Source organism: Eleutherodactylus coqui, chromosome 5 (genome assembly GCF_035609145.1).
Source record: "Eleutherodactylus coqui strain aEleCoq1 chromosome 5, aEleCoq1.hap1, whole genome shotgun sequence".
Taxonomy (NCBI): Eukaryota; Metazoa; Chordata; class Amphibia; order Anura; family Eleutherodactylidae; genus Eleutherodactylus; species Eleutherodactylus coqui.
In genome coordinates this window covers 146712752-146733979 of record NC_089841.1, presented here as the reverse complement: position 1 = coordinate 146733979, position 21228 = coordinate 146712752, and positions in this window count along the sequence as shown.

Here is a 21228-nt window from a genome sequence, read left to right as displayed (position 1 = left end):
CTTGCAAGACGAAGACAAAATGTATCTTGAACACCGCAAGGAAGAACCGGATACGAAGGCCGTGTGCTTGGCTGTTTTCCCAGAAGCGCCGTTTCTAGATAATGACTGTTTAACTACGTATATAACCATCAGTGCCTCAGGCGGAAATGCAGACTTCACATATATGGTTATGCGGTGAATTTGAGCCAATGAGACCATTACCCATTCCTAGTGATGCGACCAAAGGGTATAACACCCCATGTAATCTGTAATAAAGCTTGCAGTTATGTCCCCGTGTGAGGAACTATACTAGACCTCCGTGTGTGGTGTCTCTTCTTTACCGCCGGCAGCGGGGCATTGGGTGGGCCTGATTGGTGCTGTATGTAGAAATTTCCCTGACACGTCAATGTCCCTAAGGTCTAGTTGTGTCTGTTTCAGCAGGTAGACAACAGGGATGGTCATACTGTTGAGTGCGTCATCACGACTGATCATTTTGGTCTCTTCCTCAAAGCAGGCTAAGAGTCCTTTTACATATAAAGAGTGTCGGGCAAACGATGCCCAAAACTCGTCCCTGTGATGTTCGCTCTGCACAGGAGCAAGCATCGCTGGATCGCTGAAAGTGTGACCAGCAGGGAAGTGGAGTAGCTGGAAAAGAGTTCTCTTCTTGCTTTCCCCCCACCCCTCTCCATTCACTGTAAGCAGCGGCCATTCAGTACTGAACGGCTGGTGTTTACACCGAAGGATGTGTCATTTGGATTTAAAGCTACTTAAAAGTGAATGACTGGATGATTCTTGTTCAGTCATTCAGTTTCAGCATGCTGTTACACGGGATGATTATCATTCAAAACCCTGTGGTAGAATGATAATCGTCTTGTGTAAAAAGGCCTTAACATGACACATACGTCTTTGATCTTCAGCCGCTCTACAGGCATCAAGTGACTGCCCTTCTTACAGCATCTGCTAACGACATACACCATCTGGTTCACTGTGACCGCTCTCTGCTCCTGGCTAAGCCTCTGCCAGATATGCAATGTGAAATTCCGCCATGTAGGCACATCACAGATGAAATGGTTGGGTGGTACCCCGAACTGTTGCTGCACCTCGGTCAGATGAGAGGCGGCTGGGTGTGAATGTCTAAAGTATGAGTTTCCTGGCCTTTTCCAGTACTAGATGTTGCTTCTTTCTCTGTTCCCTCCAATATAACCCTGATATACAAGCTTTCACACCCAGCAGCAATATGTCCTATGTAGAATACCTGTCCCTATTAACATCAGATCACATGTTATATCGGCATTTAAACTGATGCAGCTTCTTTTTATGTTTCTTGCAATATAAACCCAATATACAGGCTTTTACACCAGCAGCAATATTCCTCTGGAGAACATCTGGCCCTAACAGCAGACCATGTGTTATATCAGCATATAAACATGATGCAGCTTCTCTGTCCTGTGCTCAACTGTAAAATGTCTGCTGGTTACACTGTGCCTATGTTATATATGGCTAAGTCATATAATGCAGGCTTCCAATGAAACTGCTGCCCATATGCAAAATAGAGGACATATTTGGTGACATCAGCAAGGTGTCCTGGCTGCTGATTGGCTACACACTGACCTCTGTGGCAGGCATTATGGGAAATTTGATTTTACCACAATTTTTGCCAAAAATCAGTTCAGACCTACCCAATTCGATTTTACAAAAATCCTGCAGATTTTATCAACTGGCCGATCAAAATGAGAAACACTAGCTGTGACTTCTCAGTAATAAAAGGAAAGAACATGCATTTTGTGAAGTAATATCCCCAACAGATAATACCACAATCTATAATGTTTTGACATTCTTATTTTCTGTCTCCTTGCAGGTAAAGACCTCAATATTTTATATTGTTGTAGAATTTCTATTGCGAGATGCCATTGTAATTATGAATTCATTTTTCTATATATGAAGTACTTAAGCTAATAATACACATTAGACAGCCACCTCTCCTGATCCCTCACTGTGCCTCAGGTGATTGTCTTGTTGTATCACCCAACATCTCTTCAGCTTGAGGTCATGGACTGCTGTCCCTACATTCTCCTGCAAAATACTTTGATACACCTTAGAGTTAATTGTTTCTTCAACTATTACAATGTGTCCAGGCCCTAGGTAGAAAAGTAGCAAGATTCAAGATTTAAAGAAGCTTTGTTGGCAGGACTAATATGACATCAGTATTGCCAAAGCAATTAGAAAATTATATTGGGGGATCGAAGTGGCAGATGGGAATTGGTTATTTATGGGGTTGGGGCACTTCTGGGATGCGGGGTATATAGGTCCATGGCATATCATGTAGGGGGTATAGATATGCATATTATTTCATGCTCCTCTATAGCAGGCAACTACATATTGTGCTCCTATGGTCACTTTGTCTTTCTATGTCTTTCCACAGTAGAATGTGGAGTTTCCTTTCCTCCATAATGGAGCTGAAGTCTAGGTGAAAATCTGAGAGTCTCCTGAACTGAGCAATCCTCACCGCTGAGTATCTGGGGCATCACAGCAGGAAGTGGGCCTCATACTCCACAGCCTCTAAGACACTACATGCTGCTTTGACTGGTCAGTAGTGATGACATGGAAAACCCAAGTTTATTGAAGTAGGTGTAGTGTCTTAGACTAATGATGCATACTACCATAATACACAGTGTCATTAGGCATTCAGAGAAGGTAGTGTGGCCAACTTTGTTTCTCACCTTTAGATAGGGTTTTGGTGTTGGTGTGCAGTGCCTTTTTCCTATAAAACATAGTGTTGTACATTTGTAGTAAAAAGTCTAACCCTCATCTCATCTGTCCATAGAAAATGTTTCCATTTTGTGGTACAGCAGCAGCTTCCTTCATGCTGTCCTTCCACAAACATCATTCTTGTTCAATGTTTTTGCAGTTTGTAGAGTCTTCAGTAGGTCTTTTTCTGTTACCCATAGGTTTTTTTTACCTCTTTCAGGACTACCTATTACACTTGTGATGTGATCTTAACAGGATGCCTACTCCTAGGAAGAGTAGCATCAGTCCAGATCATGATGAAGCTTCATATGTCTGTCACATCCGCTACGAACGTGTGGTAACTGTATTTCTGAAATAAATGCTCGGGAACTGTTCGGGAACTCTAGCAAGTTATATACCCTACCTAAATAATTAATGGATCACCCTGATAAGGACGCACTCACGCTGGAACCTAGGGCTCTCACTATCCCTGACCTAGAGATAAATATACTCCAAAACCAGTGTACACACTCTGCTATAAATTAAACACAGAACTTATATTTTAAGGTTGCTGATAGAGACACTGAGTCCAAACTCTGGATGAGCCACTTGACACAGCTATTGTCTCCTACACTCTCTGAAACTGCAATAACAATTGACTAGCACAGAAACATGGCTGAGATGGAAATAAAAACCCTCCCTGATTGCATCAAGGCATGGTTTACACAAGCAAATCTATTTTAAGTACAGACTTGTCATTGTTTGAATAGAGGCATGGTTCACACAAACTAATCTTTCTTGTCAGTAATCAGTCTTTGTGACTTTATTCAATGAGTAAAACACGTGTGAAACCCACACTTCCAATCAAATTTCCTTAATTGAAACAGCTTTGGTCAACTAGCCCCTGGGAACATATTAACACAGATGTTCACTTACGTTTTCTCATTGCTCTCTGTATGCTTATTAACCCTTTCTAATCCACTGTCTGACCTGTAAAGACATTATGATTTAAGGCTGTACACCTCTGATGTTGAAAGACATCCGTCGGGGTTCTCTTACTGTATATTGCCAGCCTCTCTGCTGTTGGAGACTATCAAACATGTTACCTCATGCAGTACTGGCTTTAGCCAGCATATAGCGCCGTTGTATAACGGCAGAAAAAGAGTAAACCCCTTAGAAAAACCAGGATACAAATTGGATTGGAAAGGGTTAATGTGCTCAATAAAATACATGAACAGTACATTTTTTTTGTTTAGTTAGGTTGTGTTAGTATATAATTGGGACTTAGTTAACAATCGCATCACATTTTAGTAGTAATCAATGCAGAAATGCAGGTTATTTCCTTAGGGCTCCTGCACACTTGCGTTTTTCTTGCACTTTTTTTTCACACGATATCGCTGAGTTTTTTTCACACGATTGTCAATGGGACTTACTAATGTTAAAAACGCATTGCACAAAAATTGCAAAGCACAAACTTGCAATGCATTCTTAACATTAGAAAGTCCCATTGACAATTGCGTGAAAAAACGCAGCGATATCGCGAGAAAAAACGCGAAAGAAAAGCGCATGTGTGCATGGGCCCTAATAGTTCATTTACTTTGTCTTGCAATTGTATATTTCCAACTGTGAATTGCAATTATTACAACGTGTGCACATGTAGAAAAAGTGTGTTCCAATATGCATGTTATAGCATTTTTTAATAGCATTATGATTTAACCCTTTCCAATCCACTGTCTGACCTCTGAAGACATTATGATTTAAGGCTATACAGCTTTGATGTTGGAAGACGTCTGCCGGGGTTTTCTTACTGTATATTGCCAGCCTCTCTGCTGTTGGATCCTAGCCAACGTGTCACCTCATGCAGTACTGGCTTTAGCCAGCATATAGCGCCATTGTATAACATCAGAAAAAGAGTAAGCCCCCTAGGAAAACCAGGATACAAATTGGATTGGAAAGGGTTAAGATAAGATAAAGCATTGAATCCTATTCTGAATTGTTTCCTTAGCACTGGTTATTCTTCCTTCAATATGTCCTGCTTCAATGTTAGGTTGCATTAAAGGGGTTCTGTCATAAAAAAAAAAAAACAATACTTACCAATTCCTCTCCCACCAGTATTCTGACCGCATCTTCTCCTCCCAATCTTCTCCTGGCTCTTCCAGTCCCCCAGTCCTTCCATGTCACCTCCAGCCAGCCGGATCCTCTTATTCCTGTTATGGAGCGTCCATTCTCGGCATTCTCCTTTCTGCAGGTCAGTGTAGGTTACATCACTAGTGACATAATATTCCCTGCCTAGCAGGGAATGCCGAGCTATTGCTGAGACTGCTCATGCACATTGTCTTGCTGCGGGTGTTCATATGCTACTGTCGTGAGACAGCGTGCATGCGCAGTCTTGACAATAGTTTGGCATTACCTGCTAGGCAGTGAACGTTACGTCACTAGTGACATAGAATAGATTGCCCTGTAGAAAGGAAACTGCTTGTGAATGTACGCTTCGTCACTGGAAGAAGAAGATCCGGCCGGATTGCAGCGAGGTGACCCAGGGAACAGGAGGAGCCAGGAGAAGATCGGCAGAGAGAAGATGAGGTAAGAAGACTGTCTGGGGAGGAATAGGTAAGTATTAATTTATTTATTTTTTAATGACAGAACCCTTTTAAGAGAGAAAACTGAGTGATCCATCCATGTCAAAAATAGGTCAGTTGTGGAAAGAGTACAATGCAGAGAAATTAAATGTAGTTATAATACCTCTTACATTGCCTTTAAAATTAATTCCTTCTGGGAGGCACACAGTGTTTATTCCAGATATGTTTGCATATTTATACATAAGGCACTTTGATAGTTTTATGCTCAGTTTTGAATACACATAGAATAATTCATGATCTAAAATATCTGAAGTCTTTGGTGAGAAAATATATTACTTATCGAGTGCCCAATGGATATACAGTAAAACACATGAATGTTAAAACAGACTGTGAGCCCCAATGGGGACATCAAATGATGTACAGCGCTGCGGAATACGTATGCACTATATAAATGTGTAAAATAGATACATACATAATTAAACATTCAGTATGCAGAAAGGAAATACATTTAAGATGTACTAATATGGTTCAGATTAGTTAGATATTCATAGTATAACATAGAATACAGCATAGGTCTAGGATGCCTAATCTACAGTTTTATACAGAGGTAGGTATTGTTCACTCATGGTTACAACAGCAAACTCTGCAAGTATCGTTGAGCTCTTGTTTTCTGAAGGTACTTAAAGGGCCACTTAATGTCATTCATTATGTAGCTATCCCTTCAATATAAGTTGGCTAGTGCAACTTTTGGTACTTACTCCTTTCTATCTGAATCTCCTGGCTTCTTTCTCCTTTGATGGTCATGTGATCTCAATTGTAACCAGCTCAGATTTACTTTGTTTGTGTGTTTAGTTTCTAGACAGTTTTTCAGTTTGTGTGATGCTATTACATGGACCCTACCACAAATACTGCTTAGAGAAGGACACAGACTCTTTTGGCACAGTTATTAATGATGATTAGAGGCTCCAGTCACACAGTTATAATGAAGGAGATCCCGGATCATCCTCCTGACAGTATACTTATGGTGGTCTGTAGCTTATTTAGAATAAAATGGAAGGCAATTACAATTGCACTCTCCAGCCAGCAGGCAGAAATGGTATAGCTTCTAGCTAATGCTCTGATGATGCATAATGGGATTTATGTGAAAGTGGAAGCAAAAATCTCAACTTAAAAATTGCGCCTAATGAACATCAGATTGAAGCTAGCACTACATAGAAGTGACTGCAATATACAAAGAAGACCTCCAGAGTGTAACAGGCAATCTGGTGAGAGGGATGGAAAAATGAGTTTTTGCTATAGTTTTTATCTATCACAAAATCATTGACCTCTGATGTGAAGAATCACATTCTGTAGCTCATCCCTTCTTTGCTGTGTATTCTGCACTTCTTCTGGCCTCCAAGTCACATGACTAGCACTCTGACAATGCTCTTTGTCCTGCAGGTAATGGGTAAGTTTTATGTCAATTGCCATAAAGAAAAAGGTCTTTCTTGCTCATTGCAATCAATCACAGAAAAGTGTTAATTTTGTATTCTGCTCTTGAAAAAGAAAGCTGCTCTGTGAATGGTTACTATGAGCAAGAAAGACAGTTTTTCTTTACGGCAGTTGACATAAAGCTGCCCCATTAACTGCAGGACACAGAGTGTTGTCAGAGTGCTGATCTTGTGATCTTGGGGAACAGAAGTAAAGTGCAGAATACACAGCGAGGAGGAGACAAACTACAGAACTGGATTCTTCACAGCAGATATCAATGATACTATGATCAATTCCTCAAAGTAAAAAAAAAAGGTGCTTCTTTATCTTTTTGGTCATGGAATAACATTTTAATATTATTGGGTATTTTGGCCAAAATATGAACGAATACCTCATATTTATTATTTTTTCAGGATGCAAACTGGTCTTGAGATTTGGTTAGCCTGGGGGTCAGTACTTTATGTACATTTGGAAGTTGCGGGACAGACCCCTGATCTAATAGTATGGGTATGATCAAAAGGCTTTAACACAGTATGGTGCACTACACGTGTCTGTGTGACTGGCACTCTATAGAAGCCTTATCTATGTGCAAGTATAATACAAAGCACCCAGCTTCGTCATGGATAGGGTAGAAGTGTGAGTGGCTGTTCAGCAGTAAAGAGCAGAGCAGAATATAAAATTAACACTGTACTATTATTGGTTACTATGGGCAAGATAGGCAGTTTTTCTTTAAGACATAAATCTACCCCCTTAACTGCAGGTCACAGAGAGTTGTCAAAGTGCTGGTCATGTGACCTAATGGCCGGAAAAAAAATGTGTTAAGAACACAGTCTGGAGGGAATGAGCTACAGAACTGGAACTGGTTAGATTGACACTGTGAAGGATTTCACCCCCCCCCCTCCCAAAAAAAAAAAAAAACACAAAAAAAACTTGATACTTCTTCATCGTATTTAAAGATTTCTTTCCAATAATTTTTACTGGTATTTTCAATAACATAACATACAGGTGTAATTATGGCTATGGACATCAGTATTAATTACGAAGGATAGATTATACATTATTGTACAGCATATGGTCCGAGCATGCAGATTTTTTACATAAGTTTAACTGTAGCCTGTAATGCTTTCATTGGGAAAAGCCCACTAACTAATTTTAAACATAAAATATAACTTTTATTCACTCTGTTAAAAATTGAGCTCACTGACAAACATACATCCATGTATGTTTGTCAATGAGCTCAATTTTTAACAGAGTGAATAAAAGTTATATTTTATGTTTAAAGGAGATGTCCCGCGCCGAAACGGTTTTTTTTTTTTTTAAACCCCCCCCCCCGTTCGGCGCGAGACAACCCCGATGCAGGGGTTAAAAAAACCACCCGCACAGCGCTTACCTGAATCCCGGCGGTCCGGCGTCTTCATACTCACCTGCTGAAGATGGCCGCCGGGATCCTCTGCCTTCGTGGACCGCAGCTCTTCTGTGCGGTCCACTGCCGATTCCAGCCTCCTGATTGGCTGGAATCGGCACGTGACGGGGCGGAGCTACACGGAGCCGCTCTCTGGCACGAGCGGCTCCATAGAAGACTGCTGAAGACCCGGACTGCGCAAGCGCGGCTAATTTGGCCATCGGAGGCCAAAAATTAGTCGGCACCATGGAGACGAGGACGCTAGCAACGGAGCAGGTAAGTAAAAAACTTTTGATAACTTCTGTATGGCTCATAATTAATGCACAATGTATATTACAAAGTGCATTATTATGGCCATACAGAAGTGTATAGACCCACTTGCTGCCTCGGGACAACCCCTTTAAAATTAGTTAGTGGGCTCTTCCCAGTGTAAGTAATTAAGTTCAAAAAGAACCCTACTGTCACAGTGATTAGCCTGTAATGCTTGGATTATTTTATTAATAACATTGTATAGATTTCGATCACATGCTCCTCTCCCTTCTTTCCTCTAGGCTATAAAAATTAAGTTCTGTAAGTCACTCTTAATATGTTTTGTGTTTACAGACTTCCACCATTTTTTATTTTATCAGTGCTTTTTTGTAGATGAGGTCTCCAAAACGGAACACAATATTTCAGATGTGATCTTACCAGAGTTCTTTACAGTGGAATCACAATCTCCCTCTTTCTACTGGTTATACCTCTAACTATGCAGCTAAGTATCCTACTTGCTTTCTTTGCTGCCTGATTGCATTGTCAACTCATTTTGAACTAGAATCAGAAATCAGAATTCATAAAGATCCTTATTTTCTGAAGTCCTTGATAACACAGAACAACTAATATGCTACTCAATCCAAAGATTTCTTCTCCCCAAGTGCATTATTTTACATTTGGAAAAATTAAACTGCAATTTTCCGATGTTTTTACCATTTATGCAGTTAAGATAAATACTTTTCCATCTTACAGACACCAAAAGGAATATCAAACCTTTTACACACTTTTGTATCTTCGCCAGACAAACTTTAACTACTGAGCCTTCTCCTCTGTTGCCTACAGACTTATTAAAAAGAACAGGACCCAGGACAGACCCTTGTTGTTACCACTTGAAAAGGGTACAGAATATACACCATTGACAACAATCTAATATCTATCTTTTAATCAACTGAAAATCCACTGGACTATCAGAAGATTAAGTTCAATGTTCAATAACTTATCTATGAGCTTGTATGTGGGACTGTATCAACCTTTGCTGAAATCCAGATAGGCGATGTCCACTTCACCACCTTCATTCTCCACGTTTGTGACATAGTCAAATAAATGAATGAGATTAGTTTGACACTTAAATTAAATTTCCTGTACAAGCTCCCAATGCCAAACAGTGCAGTGCTTGCTGAGATATGTAGTGCATTTCTGCAATGATGAACTACTACCTACCCATATAGGAATAAACAGAGATACAGTAAAACAATCCTCAAAACCTGGTTTTCTCAGTTGTAATCTATTATAGATTATCTACGTTATTATCCTCTTTCAAAATGAAATCTAATTACAGTATACCTGAAGATTCAAAGCAGTGTGTGCACATAGCAATAGCACTGTATATCGTAACAGCATTAACACAAGAGCTAAAGTCATTAGTATTTGCATTTTGCTAAGGAAGTGTTTGAGCTATTGCCTGTAAATTACTTAATTCTTTTAGCTTTTCTAATTTCAGGGTACACTTAAAAATAGAACAGTCAAACAGATGGTGCGCACTAGGACTAGGCTGTGTTAATTTAGACCCATCTTCATTTTATTTCTTGTTACAAGGATGGAAAGTAAACGACCAATATAATAGAATACAGCTAAATAAGTGGGAACCTTGACTGGAACAAACAAGTTACAGATCTCACTTTTTTCTCTATTGGTGGCATATGAGCGGGGAGGACAGTAAAGCGCACGGGAATGGTGGGACACAGGGGGCACAGCGTTAGAGAAAATAAAGTGTATAGATAGTCTTCTTCATACACTGTTTATAAGCAAGAGAACACTGTAGAGAACAGGTGCAGACACAGCTGGATACAGCCCCCTACTATTATGCTTGTTATGTAGCTAGGTGAAAACGGATTTCTCAGCCCCAGACAGAATATAATAGATCACCAGCAGCACTGCTCCTCACCGCATAAGTGACCGGACCTTCAATATGCACCAGCCGCCAGGAAGCTGAACATGTTCCACAGGTAGAATCCAAAAATAAAATAAAGCGGCAGCATCCAGGTTTACAAAAGTAAAACTCAACCTTTATTCTCCCATGACATCAGATACAGACAGCAACTTTTCAATCGGACAAAGACCATCCGGTCGAAACGTTGCTGTCTGTATCTGATGTCATGGGATTTCGCAGCCCCGTCTTCATCCAGCTGCATAGCAGAAGAGTGGTTTTTAAAAGAAAAATGTAAAGAATAGGGTGTTAAAACAAATTGCAAAAAAGTTCATGTATTCAATTTTTTTTAAAATTCTAGAACATTCTTTTTTTATTTGTTTTTAAACTACTGAAAAACTTCTGTAAGCTTGCGTGACGGATTTTCATGTGGATCCACATCAAAATCCACACCAAAATCTCTATTTAGAGGTGCTGTCTACATTGAAAATTCACAGCAAAAATGGATATGCTGTGGATTAAAAATCCGCACTGCAGGTCAATTTATACTGCAGATTTTTTTTTCGAGCAGACTGTAAATTCAATTTTGCAAAATCTCATGCTGTAATATGCTTCAATTGCAGAGAATTAATTGCATATTTGCCATGTGTAGACATGGGATTGGCTTCCTTTTCACACACTTTTTTGTGGTATTTTGTTTACCATGATTGCCAAAAAACACCACTGATCTAAAAAAGGAACAACAAGTGAAAAGGAAAAAAAAAAAACAACACACACATGGTGCTGCTTACTAAGTTAAATTTGCCAAAATGCTGGCTCAATTTGCACCGAAATACCACCTGTGGTACATTTGTTGCAAACAACAACAATTTGCCACTAGCTAAATTGACTTTAAAATTACTGCACACAATAAATTCCCCGACCCCAGATGTTTTGATTTATAATTTGTGTATTGTCGGAATACAGGTCTTATATGGTTTAGGTTGATATGGGTGATGAGTTGCTTTCTTTTTTTAATATACATTTTTATTTTATTCTGTTATATTTTTTATTTATTTTATTGCTTTTTTTACATCCATGTTCCCCATGATGTAATGTAAAGTGAGCTTTACACTTTTTTTTTTTCAAATTTCACAGTTTTCCACTGTAACTGAGGCATCCATAGGCGTCCCAGTTACAGGGGAAAATATTCATTAGACACTGTGGCAGCTGGTCTGGGGGCTGCTAAGACGCTGCAGCTCTGACAAGCCAGGTGTCACCGGCGATCACATGATCACAGGGTTCTATACAGGAAATTTCATTGCTTCCATCTGCATTTTCTGCACTGCACTCACTGAGTGCTATGTTGCCTGTAAAACCAAAGGCAGAAATGGTTATAAACTGTGTTTGTCTTCTCCTTCAGGTCCTCAGCTGTCTCTGACAGCCGAGAACCCAACCTGCTATTTTTACTATGGCACCGGATTAAAGCCCAGGACCACACATCGTATATTTAAAGTGCTCAATCTTTAATGATTTAATGTTTTACATTGCCTAAAAATCAGCAAAAAATAAAAAAAAGCTACTAAAAGGTAACTTTTCTCCTAAAAACACTATGTGTGAAATCATGAAATCACGTTATACCAGATCTGATGATTGCTAACAATAAGGCAATCTCCAGACAGAAACAGCAGGAATAAAATGTTCAAATATCAAGCTCTCTGAGAGGCGAGAAACAGCTAGATTTAGCAACCGAATGCAATCACGGACAATGAAGTGAGGCCTATGACAAATTTTAATGGTGTTTGCCATATTCATTAAATTGGGTAGTGCTAATGGGCATGTGGTGCTCAGCCGCATCTATCATGTAAAAAGCACAGAGCAGCAGAGAAAGTAAACACTGAAGATGAGACCACACACTCTCACCCATCTGTGTTGGCCAATGGTTACCCAATTTTGCTGGTAAATTGTGTAGTTATTCACCATGGCATATTGGAGTGGTTTGCCAATCTGCTACCAGCCGCACTGTATGGTCTCACCCTGGATTTGCAGTTGTGATGCAATTCTATTGTGATTCATGCACAGCCAAATTTCACTGTGTAGCCCCAGCCTTAAGATACCGCTAGTAGTAGCAAGGTGTTACTTGAAAAGACTAAGCTATAAAATAAAATCTACAAACCACTCTTGAAATGGTTGTAGCCTGGAGAAGTTTCAATGAGTCTCATTTAAAATAGTGTGACATGTATATTTAAAATGTGTTAATAATTAATTAGAACATTATAGAAAGAGAAAGGAAACTTATAAAGTTCTTACATTGATGTAGACTCTAGAAAAAAGCAATGTATGCAGATTAAAGGAATCAGTAGAATCTGCTGAATTTAGAAAAATAACATTTTTATGTACATGGTTTCTTAGGCTTCCTTTACAGATACTTTTTGGAGCCGTTTTTCTGACCTTGTAAAAAATGTTTTTTTATTCCCTGTGGAGAAGCCTATGCAGTGTGTTTCATTAAGGACCTATTGACCTACAGCTAAAATCTGAACACAGCATTCTTTGTCAAAAAATAAAACATTTGGGACAACGGTAGCTAGTCGAACACAATGTTATTGCTCTCAGTAAGAGAAATGAAATAATCCTCTAGATATGATACCTTTTAATAGCTTTTAATAAAAAGAAATAAAGTTACAGCAAGCTTTCAAGACTACTTCGGTGTCTTCATCAGGCATGATTCAACAAGAAATCTGAAAAAGCACACATATATACACAAAAGAGCAGAAACAATAATAAAGTAAAATAAAAAAGAACAACTAAATGAGCTTGAAAATATATATTCCTAATTAGTTTACAAATAAGAGTGTGAGAGTTTTATTATCTCTAAGTTGATATAGGTTCACAGACCTGGTGCCCCAGTATCTCTGAACCGGATTTCTCAGATGTTGTAACTTGCCAGAAATCATTCACGTACATGTGTTCAAAGTATCTAAGATCTTTTATAAATTTGCATTCCCACACCCTCCTGTCTCTTTGGGATTTGAAACTACCTTTTAATATAACAACTCTCATATGTTGCACATTGTGTCCTTGGCTACAAAAATATCCAGCCACTGGTAAATGAGTTTCTTTGCCTTTAGCTGTGTGACAATTAAACCTCATTCTTACTTTAAGATTTTGTCCTGTTTGTCCAACATAACACCCCCCTGCCCTTCCCATGCCAGTAGGAAATTTAATGCACACTAGAGGTACACAATACTAGATGTAGGGCATGTGAAATGTTATAATCCTGCTGGGTGTTGGGAAGCCGTATGCTTTCTGTGGTCACCATATGTGAGCAGGCATTGCAGCTCATTACATTTTGTGGGTCTGAGGGCAGTGAACTCATGATTATAAAATATCTCAAATTTTAGCTTCTCTGTAACATAGCAGGGAAGGGTTTAGAGATGCCATTTTCAGGCAGTCATCCTTGTGTAGGGTATAATGTAGTTTCCTTGCATTTTTCAATCACCAGAGGGGGTTCTGTTCTTTTTTATTGTATTGGAGCAGTTGACGTCTGGGTATCCTGGTGACTCTGGTGTTGTGATAATAAATTGTAGTGGGATGGTAGATTTAAAAATGCCCTTTTTAAGTTGGTTGAAATGTTCATCCCAATCTGCTGGTCTGGAACAGATTCAGTGATATATGGCCTGGCTGTAGATCATGAACTTTAATGTGTTTGGGGTGGAAGCTGTCCTACTCTATTTCCCTGAAAATAAGACACTGTCTTGTATTAATTTTTGCTCAAAAAGATTTAAAGGGGTTGTCTCGCGATAGCAAGTGGGGTTATACACTTCTGTATGGCCATATTAATGCACTTTGTAATGTACATCGTGCATTAAATATGAGCCATACAGAAGTTATTCACTTACCTGCTCCGTTGCTAGCGTCCCCGTCGCCATGGATCCGTCTAATTCTGATGTCTTCTTGCTTTTTTAGACGCGCTTGCGCTGAGCGGTCTTCTTCCTGGTGAATGGGGCCGCTCGTGCCGGAGAGCTGGTCCTCGTAGCTCCGCCCCGTCACGTGTGCCGATTCCAGCCAATCAGGAGGCTGGAATCGGCAATGGACCGCACAGAGCCCACGGTGCACCATGGGAGAAGACCCGCGGTGCATCATGGGTGAAGATCCCGGCGGCCATCTTGGTGAAGGAATAAGAAGGAAGAAGGAAGACGTCGCAGAGCGGGGATTCGGGTAAGTAATAATTTTTTTTTTTTTTTAACACATCCTTTGGGGTTGTCCTGCGCCGAACGGGGGGCCTATGGAAAAAAAAAAAAACGTTTTGGCGCGAGACAACCCCTTTACCTTTTTTACATGTATAGCTGCCTGGACATAATTTAAATTGACTTTCTTAATTAACTGTAAGCAGGGCTTAATTTTGGAGTAAGGCTTATATTTCAAGCATCCTCAAAAATCGTTTATGCAGCATAAAAGATCAGCGATGAGCTCATCGTTCAGTTTAAACAGTGGCTGTTCATTAGTGAATGGCCGCTATGTTATCTCAATGGAGAGGGGCGGGGGAGCGAGAGGAGAGAAATCTCCTGCACTGTCCACCCTGCTGGCCGCTCCTTGAGCGAGACAGCTCTGCTAGCTTCCGTGCAGGAGCGTGGGAGCGAGGAAACACAGGGACGAGTGTCGGGCATCGTTTGCCTGACATTCGTCCCGTGTAAAAGGACCTTTATCTTCACTGTTCTAGCAACCACCCACTACTGGTTTACCACCTGGCCAGTCCAGTTACAACAATCCGTTAGCCCTTCTGCCATACCTTGACAGGCCTTTTCTTTGACATAATTCATCTTAGGATCTCAGCTGAGGGAAGTTACACTGACCTGATTGTTGTCACCTCAACTAGGCAACAGCTAACTCAACCAACAGGCAACTCTGACCCAAGCACTTCCAGTGTGCCTACAACCTGTACTCCATGCTGTGGCTGCCAATCATTCCTAACCACATGTACCACTGTCAACAACAACACTTGATGTATGATTGCCACACTTCTGTGGCTGCCTGGTCGCCAGATATATTTGTAATAGAACATGTATGGGAACATCTGGGATACCAACTTTGACAACATTATCCCCCTCTACTCTTCCTTACTCAGACTTTATCTGGAATACTTCGTCCAGTTCTGGGCACTCCACTTTAAAAAAGACACAGACAAACTGGAGCAAGTTCAGAGAAGAGTTAAAATCATGTCCTATGAGAAACGGTTAAAGGATCTGGGAATGCTTAGCTTGCAAAAAAGAAGGCTGAGAGGAGACTTAATAGCGGTCTACAAATATCTGAAGGGCCGTCACAGTGCAGAGGGATGAGTCCTATTCTTATTTGTACAAGGAAAGACTAGAAGCAATGGGATGAAAGTGAAAGGGAGGAGACACAACTTAGATATTTAAAAACACTTTCTGATAGTGAGGGTGATCAATGAGTGGAACAGGTTACCACGGGAGGTGGTGAGTTCTCCTTCAATGGAAGTGTTCAAAAGCAGGGGGTTGGACCCGATGACCCTGGAGGTCCCTTCCAACTCTACCATTCTATGATTCTAACCTATGAGTTTCCATGATCTAGAGACTAATGCGGACTGATATGCCACAGGATACCATACAGAATCTAGATACCTTCATTCCCACCCATATCATATCTAGTATCCAAGCTAGAGGCAGCCCAAAAGAGTACTAGAGCCTCCCTCCAAGTATTCAGTTTTCCACAATAAATTATTCTTATGCTCTGATATTATAATCACTTACTTCATTTGATTCTGACTACGCCTTCTAGGTATTTGATTTTTTGACAATGAGTATATAAACATGTACTGGACATGCATATTTAAACAATACATATTAGGCCCCCGTCACATAGGTGCTTTTTACCACCATTAGTGCGGCGCTTTAAGCACGTGCTAATCGTGGTACAACACTCCTATGGTTTTTAATGGGACCGCTCACACAGGCACAGACATACGCTTGATTGTGGCGCTTTCAGCGCCGCGATTTTTGAGCGGTTGCATGTTCTATTTTTGGGCATTTCAGCATTTTTAAACGCCATGCGTCACCCATTAAAATGAATGGGCAGAGTTTTCGGCACTGTTGAAAACGCGACACAACTTGGTGATGTGTTTTTGACAGCGTTAAATGCCCTAGCTACACTACGTGAAAAGAAAGAAAGAAATACTCCCGTAGCAGGCGCCATCTGGGTCCCTGCCACTGGTCTCCGGCGCTCCTGCAGGCTTCGGTGTAGTTCTCAGCTTCCGGCAGACTATCTCTTGGTGGTAACAGGGTTGAAAACCCCGCCTCTAGCAAGAGATTGCTCAGTTTGGCTCTCGAGCCCCACGCTCAGCCAATCAGAGCCAGCACTCAATGAACCAATCACAGCCATTTAATGAAAACACAGCCAAAAGGCTGGCAGAATATATGCCAACACTGCTGAAACCGCAGTAAACACAGCATTAAAAAACGTTGTGTGAGGGAGGCCTTACTAAATAATAAAATCTACTTGTAGTAACTTCTTAGCAACCTATATACTACATAAGAAGGCATAACCAAAGAGACCCACCAGGCAACACAAGGACAACTTGTCATCTAGGAACACCCCTAAATTGTGTTCATTTAACTTGCAATAATACCCTCTTCTTAAAGGGCCGGTAGCGTTTCCCAACTTAGTTACACAATAGTCGTCCTCATCATTATATGGGGCAGACCACCATGGAATAAAGGAGCACACAGGTGAAATGTAGACAAACAAAGTATTATTTGGGGAGTTAGACTCACTACCCCGATAGTGTATAATTTGTACAATTGCCCTAGCTGTATTGTAACAGCATACCATAATAGAAATATACTGTATGTCATAAACAATACTGACTACTGGATACTACTGTAAATAATGGGGAGCAGTCTCAGTCCCTTACAGATGCATATTAGATGTTTTCAATTTGCATATTTTGGCTATAATATCCCTTGGCTGTGGTGCCTATATCAGGCATACAAAGAAACTACAGCTATATTCCCCTCATCTCTTAAAAAAAAGATTATAATTATAGGTATAATTTGAGTGTTCTCTTGCAGAAGATATTAATATACATAAGAAAAAGCAGATGTATTCATGTCAGAAAAGTCTTATTAATTACTGGTAGCTTATCCATCAAACTATTCAACTATTTCACAGCTATCTAATTATATTCTTAGACTGTAAATTAGGGAATATGTATGCATCCTGTGTACAGGTGTTTGGAATGTACAAATCTGGTTTTCAAGCATTAAACATAAGGAGTATAAAATAAAACAAAACACACTCTGGGAGTTTTGATTTTGGCGTCAAAGTTCAATGGAATCAAAACCCCTTGAACCCACCAGGAGAAATCCAAGTGGGCCGGTTGGGTCCTGGGGCTGAGGCAGGAGCCTACTTTTTTTTAGTTAATTTTGGAAGTAAATAAAACAAATAACAGATATACTCACCTGTGTGCAGCAGGCACTGCTCACCCGAGGACTTCCTGGCAGAGTGATCGTGTGATCAGGACGGGCAATCACGTGATCACTCTACCAGGAAGACCTTGGACTACAGAGGCTTAGAGCAGGAGTGACACAGGTGAAGTGAGTATATCTGTACAATAGGTATGAGGGGCTCATGGGCATTTTTAGTTAATATAAGCATGAGGGGTATTAGGCATGAGGAGCATTATTAATTAATATAGGAATTTGGGGCATTATTAATTAATATAGACTGAGGGGCATTATTACTAAATTTAGGCCATGAGGGGCATTTTTACTAAAAGGGTTTTTCTTGGACTGTACTATTGCTGACATATCCTCAGTATAGGTCATCAATAGTTGATTTGCGAATGTTTGTCACTCAGGATCCACACCAATCATATAACTTGATTGAAGTGATAATGCTTGGGTGAGTGTAACTGCCATTTCAGTCTATGGCATGAGTAGTAAACAGAATAGAAAAAGAATGGTGGAGTAACCCAAGCGAAAAAGCTAGAAAAAGAAATTGGGGACTGTGTCCTCTTATTTTTGGGGGAGATTAATGGATTGAAGTCTTTGAATGAAGGGAAGAAATTAACTATATAAGGCAGGTGCAGCCAACCCCAAGTAACATAACACCTGACTGGACAGATGGTTAGACCACAAATACCAGAAAGTTTTAAAAAATAGGGTATAAGCTGCGACCTTCAGACATAGATAATTACATGAGGTATATTTTCCTAAACTTCTCTATTTATAAAAGCAGGATATATAAATGTTTCAGCGTCATCGGACCTCTTCTTCAGTGGTTGCTGGGGACACACTTCTGGATGCTGATGAGAGTCTTTAGAGAAGTTTCGGCATTGATGATATGTGGTCATGGTATGGGGGTATTATTTGGTCCTTATATAGTGTTATTATTGTTAATGCTGGTGTTGGTATAATGGGTTTTGTTCAGTGACAGTACTAAGGTGATTATAGGGCTCATGATAATTGAAGTGATATTGGGTGTCGGGGTCCACGTTTACAGAATTAAAAAAAAAACATTTTTGGTTTTATTTTGTAAAAAGTGTACATTTCTAATAAACTTTATTAACATTTATTTTGTAATTTGATCATTTTATAGTGCATTGGTATACTCAATATAGCAAAGATTTATTCCATGTGCATCTAAAACTGCAAAGCAATCTATTAGGTGGTGCTGAAGGTTTAGCCTTAGGCTGCCTACACATGGACAGATGGACAGATTGGACAGATTGGATTCCACATGCGGAGTCCCACAGCAGAGTCCAACCCTGTGCCCAGCTCGCGTCTGTGCAGAAGTCTCTTTACCTGTACTGCGGATGGTCCGCTCGGCAAGCCGTCATACATGAGCAGTACATTTTTTTTTTTTTTAAATCGCATTTTGCTATAGCATGCTATGGGTAGTATTTGCTGCAGAATCCAGAGGTAGATGCCCGCTCCAGATTCTGTAATGCAAATCCACTTGTGTGCAGGCAGCCTAAGGCTGGGGTCACACGGGACGGAATGGCTGCACCGAAAAACCATGAGATTTCCCCTGAAAAAGCGCAGCTTCAAAGCTCACGGTCTTTAGCCACGGGTTTTGGAGCACTTTCGCCATCAGCATTATGCTGAAGCTTCCTCTCCCCATAGAGAGAAGAGAGGCCACTGCAGAAATGACAAAAGAATTGAGATGCTGCGGAATTGAATCCCGCGACGCATGTCAGTTTTCATGCGGCTTGGCCACAACGGATTGACTGCAGCATGTGGACGAGATTTTTGCTGAATCTCGTCCACTTTGCCGGCTAACCCAGGATTAGTAGCCTCAGGCGGAATTGTGGTGTGTACTTTCCGCATGTAATTTCTGCAGCAATTCCGCCCCGTGTGAACCCAGTTTTACAGTCATACAGCAATTACATGTCTGAAGGATTTTTTTAGGCTTCTGGCTGTCATGGTAACCCATTGGCATCCTGCAAGTGCATTTTTGGGGGAAGACAAGGGAGGTCAGATGTATCTTCTTCCCTCTGTATAACCATCTAGTTGCCATGGTTGCTATTACTTGCAGCATATAGGGAGTTAACTGACAGGGATCAGAGTTTTCTGTGGTCCTGACGATTACAGTGAGAGGTCAGCTGTAAGTCAACACAGGGCTCTCACCGTGGTCATAGGGGCGCAGGACCCATGAGATAAATATCCACAATAGAGACTTAAGACAAGCCAGTCAAGGATCATTTATGTCATGGAGGCTTAACAGGTTAAAACATAGGTAGCACAATCTATACCTCCAGTTCTAACATGTTCTGTGCTTCGACAAGCTATGCACGCTGCATAGGCTTCTTCCCTCCTATCACCAACCTGCATATGGCTGACAGTTTACTTACCCTTTTCTACTTGTTCTTACCCCATGTGCTGCCAGTTTTGGCCCCTATACAATGTCGGGCCATGTTGTAATTTTTTTTCCAGGGCCAATCCACTCCTGTACACTAATACTTGGTTAACATGGAAATCTGAGGTCAATCCGTTTAATATACTACTATGTAGAAATGTAAGGCAGGTGTAGAAAAATGCTGCAATCGAGGTATTAATAGTTTATTCTTGTCAAATAACAAAATGCAAAATGAATAAATGAAAGAGAAATCTTAATCAAATCAATTTTTGTGACACCAACCTTTACCTTTACAACAGCATCAATTCTTATAGGTATACTTGCACACTGTTTTTAAAGGAACTCTTCAACGAGTTATTGGAGAACTAACCATGGATGATCTGTGCATGTAGTCTTCCTGTAATCTCTGGATGATGATGAGATCAGGGGGCTATGGGGGCCATATCATTCCAGGACTCTTTTCTCTTCGTTATGCTGAAGATAGTTCTTCATGACATTGGCTGGATGTTTGGGGTTGTTGAACTGACGCAGAATAAATTTGAAGCCCTCTATTTTTTTTTTTTTAATTCTTACTTTGCAGCATTTTTTCAACACCTGCCTGAAACGTTTGCACAGTACTGTATATCTAAATGGGATTGTATCTGTAGCATGTACATTAGATTTTTTGAAAACCCCATTAAGAAATATGGGACAGATTTCTGCTGCAGAAATTTTCTTCAATGGAAATCTTCCATGTGTGAATTTTCCCCAATACCTGCAAAAACAAGGTGAAGGTTACGGTAAGGATTGTTAAGGAAGCTCAGAGAAACAAGTTTGCAAACACCAAACTAAGCCATATGGTTTATGGGATGCCATCAGAGCAACTGCAGTGCGAACATAGCAATTTGTGTGTAAAATGTTTCTAATTCCAGGAGGGTTATTGTACCATTCTCCTGCAGTAGCAGATCGTTAATGACATCATTGAATTACCTTACAATAACAGGGAGCCCAACTATGCTATTACCAAACACAAAAACACTTCCACATAAGGCGAGAGTACAAAG